This window comes from Musca vetustissima, unplaced genomic scaffold (assembly GCF_032173495.1).
Source record: "Musca vetustissima isolate MV318-11 ecotype Yass unplaced genomic scaffold, APGP_CSIRO_Mvet_v1 utg60257, whole genome shotgun sequence".
In the NCBI taxonomy this organism is placed as follows: Eukaryota; Metazoa; Arthropoda; class Insecta; order Diptera; family Muscidae; genus Musca; species Musca vetustissima.
Window position 1 is genome coordinate 51,758 of NW_026884124.1, and position 6,000 is coordinate 57,757.

Below are 6,000 nucleotides of genomic sequence, written 5' to 3' on the forward strand. Positions count from 1 at the left end.
GTGGATTTTTCAAAGAATATTTTTTGGGGCCTATAATAAGGCGTGGATTTTTTAAAGAATATTTTTTGGGGCCTATAATAAGGCGTGGATTTTTCATAGAATATTTTTTGGGGCCTATAATAAGGCGTGGATTTTTCATAGAATATTTTTTGGGGCCTATAATAAGGCGTGGATTTTTTAAAGATTATTTTTGGGGCCTATAATAAGGCGTGGATTTTTTAAAGATTATTTTTGGGGCCTATAATAAGGCGTGGATTTTTTAAAGAGTATTTTTGGGGCCTATAATAAGGCGTGTATTTTTTAATGAATATTTTTTGGGGCCTATAATAAGGCGTGGATTTTTTAATGAATATTTTTCGAGGCCTATAATAAGGCGTGGATTTTTTTAAAGAATATTTTTTGGGGCCTATAATAAGGCGTGGATTTTTTAATGAATATTTTTTGGGGCCTATAATAAGGCTATAATAAGGCGTGGATTTTTTAAAGATTATTTTTGGGGCCTATAATAAGGCGTGGATTTTTTAAAGATTATTTTTGGGGCCTATAATAAGGCGTGGATTTTTTAAAGATTATTTTTGGGGCCTATAATAAGGCGTGGATTTTTTAAAGATTATTTTTGGGGCCTATAATAAGGCGTGGATTTTTTAAAGATTATTTTTGGGGCCTATAATAAGGCGTGGATTTTTTAAAGATTATTTTTGGGGCCTATAATAAGGCGTGGATTTTTTAAAGATTATTTTTGGGGCCTATTTTTGGGGCCTATAATAAGGCGTGGATTTTTTAAAGATTATTTTTGGGGCCTATAATAAGGCGTGGATTTTTTAAAGATTATTTTTGGGGCCTATAATAAGGCGTGGATTTTTTAAAGAGTATTTTTGGGGCCTATAATAAGGCGTATTTTTTGGGGCCTATAATAAGGCGTGGATTTTTCAAAGAATATTTTTTGGGGCCTATAATAAGACGTGGATTTTTCAAAGATTATTTTTGGGGCCTATAATAAGATTATTTTTGGGGCCTATAATAAGGCGTGGATTTTTTAAAGATTATTTTTGGGGCCTATAATAAGGCGTGGATTTTTTAAAGATTATTTTTGGGGCCTATAATAAGGCGTGGATTTTTTAAAGATTATTTTTGGGGCCTATAATAAGGCGTGGATTTTTTAAAGATTATTTTTGGGGCCTATAATAAGGCGTGGATTTTTTAAAGATTATTTTTGGGGCCTATAATAAGGCGTGGATTTTTTAAAGATTATTTTTGGGGCCTATAATAAGGCGTGGATTTTTTAAAGATTATTTTTGGGGCCTATAATAAGGCGTGGATTTTTTAAAGATTATTTTTGGGGCCTATAATAAGGCGTGGATTTTTTAAAGATTATTTTTGGGGCCTATAATAAGGCGTGGATTTTTTAAAGATTATTTTTGGGGCCTATAATAAGGCGTGGATTTTTTAAAGATTATTTTTGGGGCCTATAATAAGGCGTGGATTTTTTAAAGATTATTTTTGGGGCCTATAATAAGGCGTGGATTTTTTAAAGATTATTTTTGGGGCCTATAATAAGGCGTGGATTTTTTAAAGATTTTTTTGGCGTGGATTTTTTATAATAAGGCGTGGATTTTTTATAATAAGGCGTGGATTTTTTAAAGATTTTTTTTATAATAAGGCGTGGATTTTTTAAATAATTTTTTTGGGGACTATAATAAGGCGTGGATTTTTTAAATAATTTTTTTCAAGGACTATAATAAGGCGTGGATTTTTTAAATAATTTTTTTCAAGGACTATAATAAGGCGTGGATTTTTTAAAAACATTTTTTCAAAGGACTATAATAAGGCGTGGATTTTTTAAATAATTGTTTTCAAGGGCCATAATAAGGCGTGGATTTTTTAAATAATTTTTTTCAAAGGACTATAATAAGGCGTGGATTTTTTAAATAATTTTTTTCAAAGGACTGTAATAAGGCGTGGATTTTTTTAAATATTTTTTTCAAGGACTATAATAAGGCGTGGATTTTTTAAATAATTTTTTCAAAGGACAATAATAAGGCGTGGATTTTTTAATTTTTTTTAAGGACTATAATAAGGAGTGGATTTTTTAAATAATTTTTTTTCGAGGACTATAATAAGGCGAGGATTTTTTAAATAATTTTTTTCAAGGACTATAATAAGGCGTGGATTTTTTAAAGAATATTTTTTCAAGGACTATAATAAGGCGTGGATTTTTTAAAGAATATTTTTTCAAGGACTATAATAAGGCGTGGATTTTTTAAATAATTTTTTTCAAGGACTACCAAAGGCGTGGATTTTTTAAATACCAATTTTCAAAGGTCTCTGGGTCTATAAAGGCGTGGAATTTTTAAATAATTTTTTTCAAGGACTACCAAAGGCGTGGATTTTTTAAATAAGGCGTGGATTTTTTAAAAAATTTGTTCAAGGATCAGCAAAAGGCGTGGCCTACTAATAGGCGTGGATTTTTAAAATAATTTTTTCAAGGACTATAACAAGGCGTGGATTTTTTAAATAATCTTTTTCAAAGGACTATAATAAGGCGTGGATTTTTTAAATAATTTGTTCAAGGACTATAATAAGGCGCGGATTTTTTAAATAATTTTTTTTCAAAGGACTATAACAAGGCGTGGATTTTTTAAATAATTTTTTTCAAAGGACTATAATAAGGCGCGGATTTTTTAAATATCATTTTTCAAGGATCAATTCATATTCTTTCAAAAAAAAAAAAAATGTTTTTTTAATTTCTAACACCATTTATATACATAATCTCCTCAAGGATTCCACCACTAATTCCCCATCCTTATTCCTTGACACAAAGTCAAACTCATTCTCTTATCTTAATAATGCATTCATGTATTCCATTTCCTACACAAACTGTCATATCATTTAATTAAACACTTATGTGTTTGTGTGTGTGCACACACACAATTAAAGTAATCTCTTCATACGATTTATGCAAATTATTTCAAACGATTGATTTACAAATTTTCAAATGCCCACAAGGATTCTCAAATGTGCTTAGGCTAATGAATTAAAATCTTAAATCAAAATGTTTGTCATTGTTGATGTTAGAGGAGGAATTAAATAATTAATAAAACATACACTAAAATAATGTATGAGATATTATATCCCAGCAAACATTTTGATAGAAAAAATTTTAAGGCTAACAATTTTTGGATTTATTAAAGAAGACTTTTTTCAAGGCCTAACCAAGGCGTGGATTTATTAAAGAAGACTTTTTTCAAAGCTTAGCCAAGGCGTGGATTTATTAAAGAAGACTTTTTTCAAGGCCTATCCAAGGCGTGGATTTATTAAAGAAGACTTTTTTCAAGGCCTATCCAAGGCGTGGATTTATTAAAGAAGACTTTTTTCAAGGCCTATCCAAGGCGTGGATTTATTAAAGAAGACTTTTTTCAAGGCCTATCCAAGACGTGGATTTATTAAAGAAGACCTTTTTCAAGGCCTATCCAAGGCGTGGATTTATTAAAGAAGACTTTTTTCAAGGCCTATCCAAGGCGTGGATTTATTAAAGAAGACTTTTTTCAAGGCCTATCCAAGGCGTGGATTTATTAAAGAAGACTTTTTTCAAGGCCTATCCAAGGCGTGGATTTATTAAAGAAGACTTTTTTCAAGGCCTATCCAAGGCGTGGATTTATTAAAGAAGACTTTTTTCAAGGCCTATCCAAGGCGTGGATTTATTAAAGAAGACTTTTTTCAAGGCCTATCCAAGGCGTGGATTTATTAAAGAAGACTTTTTTCAAGGCCTATCCAAGGCGTGGATTTATTAAAGAAGACTTTTTTCAAGGACCTTCAACAAGGCGTGGATTTATTAAAGAATATTTTTCAAGGCCTATCCAAGGCGTGGATTCATTAAAGAAGACTTTTTTCAAGGCCTATCCAAGGCGTGGATTTATTAATGAAGACTTTTTTCAAGGCCTATCCAAGGCGTGGATTTATTAAAGAAGACTTTTTTCAAGGCCTATCCAAGGCGTGGATTTATTAATGAAGACTTTTTTCAAGGCCTATCCAAGGCGTGGATTTATTAAAGAAGACTTTTTTCAAGGCCTATCCAAGGCGTGGATTTATTAAAGAAGACTTTTTTCAAGGCCTATCCAAGGCGTGGATTTATTAAAGAAGACTTTTTTCAAGGACCTTCAACAAGGCGTGGATTCATTAAAGAATATTTTTCAAGGCCTATCCAAGGCGTGGATTTATTAAAGAAGACTTTTTTCAAGGACCTTCAACAAGGCGTGGATTTATTAAAGAAGACTTTTTTCAAGGACCTTCAACAAGGCGTGGATTTATTAAAGAATATTTTTCAAGGCCTATCCAAGGCGTGGATTTATTAAAGAAGACTTTTTTTCAAGGCCTATCCAAGGCGTGGATTTATTAAAGAAGACTTTTTTCAAGGCCTATCCAAGGCGTGGATTTATTAAAGAAGACTTTTTTCAAGGCCTATCCTATCCAAGGTGTGGATTTATTAAAGAAGACTTTTTTCAAGGACCTTCAACAAGGCGTGGATTTATTAAAGAATATTTTTCAAGGCCTATCCAAGGCGTGGAATTATTAAAGAAGACTTTTTTCAAGGCCTATCCAAGGCGTGGAATTATTAAAGAAGACTTTTTTCAAGGCCTATCCAAGGCGTGGATTTATTAAAGAAAACTTTTTTCAAGGCCTATTCAAGGCGTGGATTTATTAAAGAAAACTTTTTTCAAGGACCTTCAACAAGGCGTGGATTTATTAAAGAATATTTTTCAAGGCCTATCCAAGGCGTGGAATTATTAAAGAAGACTTTTTTCAAGGTACATCCACACAAGGCGTGGATTTATTAAAGAAGACTTTTTTCAAGGCCTATCCAAGGCGTGGATTTATTAAAGAAGACTTTTTTCAAGGCCTATCCAAGGCGTGGATTTATTAAAGAAGACTTTTTTCAAGGCCTATCTAAGGCGTGGATTTATTAAAGAATATTTTTCAAGGCCTATCCAAGGCGTGGATTTATTAAAGAAGACTTTTTTCAAGGCCTATCCAAGGCGTGGATTTATTAAAGAAGACTTTTTTCAAGGCCTATCCAAGGCGTGGATTTATTAAAGAAGACTTTTTTCAAGGCCTATCCCAGGCGTGGATTTATTAAAGAAGACTTTTTTCAAGGCCTATCCAAGGCGTGGATTTATTAAAGAAGACTTTTTTCAAGGCCTATCTAAGGCGTGGATTTATTAAAGAAGACTTTTTTCAAGGCCTATCCCAGGCGTGGATTTATTAAAGAAGACTTTTTTCAAGGCCTATCCAAGGCGTGGATTTATTAAAGAAGACTTTTTTCAAGGTCCTCCCAAGGCGTGGATTTATTAAAGAATATTTTTCTAAGGTCCTCCCAAGGCGTGGATTTATTAAAGAATATTTTTCAAAGGCCTCTATTAAAGAATATTTTTCTAAGGTCCTCCCAAGGCGTGGATTTATTAAAGAATATTTTTCTAAGGTCCTCCCAAGGCGTGGATTTATTAAAGAATATTTTTCTAAGGTCCTCCCAAGGCGTGGATTTATTAAAGAATATTTTTCTAAGGTCCATCTAAGGTCCTCCCAAGGCGTGGATTTATTAAAGAATATTTTTCTAAGGTCCATCTAAGGTCCTCCCAAGGCGTGGATTTATTAAAGAATATTTTTCTAAGGTCCTCCCAAGGCGTGGATTTATTAAAGAATATTTTTCTAAGGTCCTCCCAAGGCGTGGATTTATTAAAGAATATTTTTCTAAGGTCCTCCCAAGGCGTGGATTTATTAAAGAATATTTTTCTAAGGTCCTCCCAAGGCGTGGATTTATTAAAGAATATTTTTCTAAGGTCCTCCCAAGGCGTGGATTTATTAAAGAATATTTTTCTAAGGTCCTCCCAAGGCGTGGATTTATTAAAGAATATTTTTCTAAGGTCCTCCCAAGGCGTGGATTTATTAAAGAATATTTTTCTAAGGTCCTCCCAAGGCGTGGATTTATTAAAGAATATTTTTCTA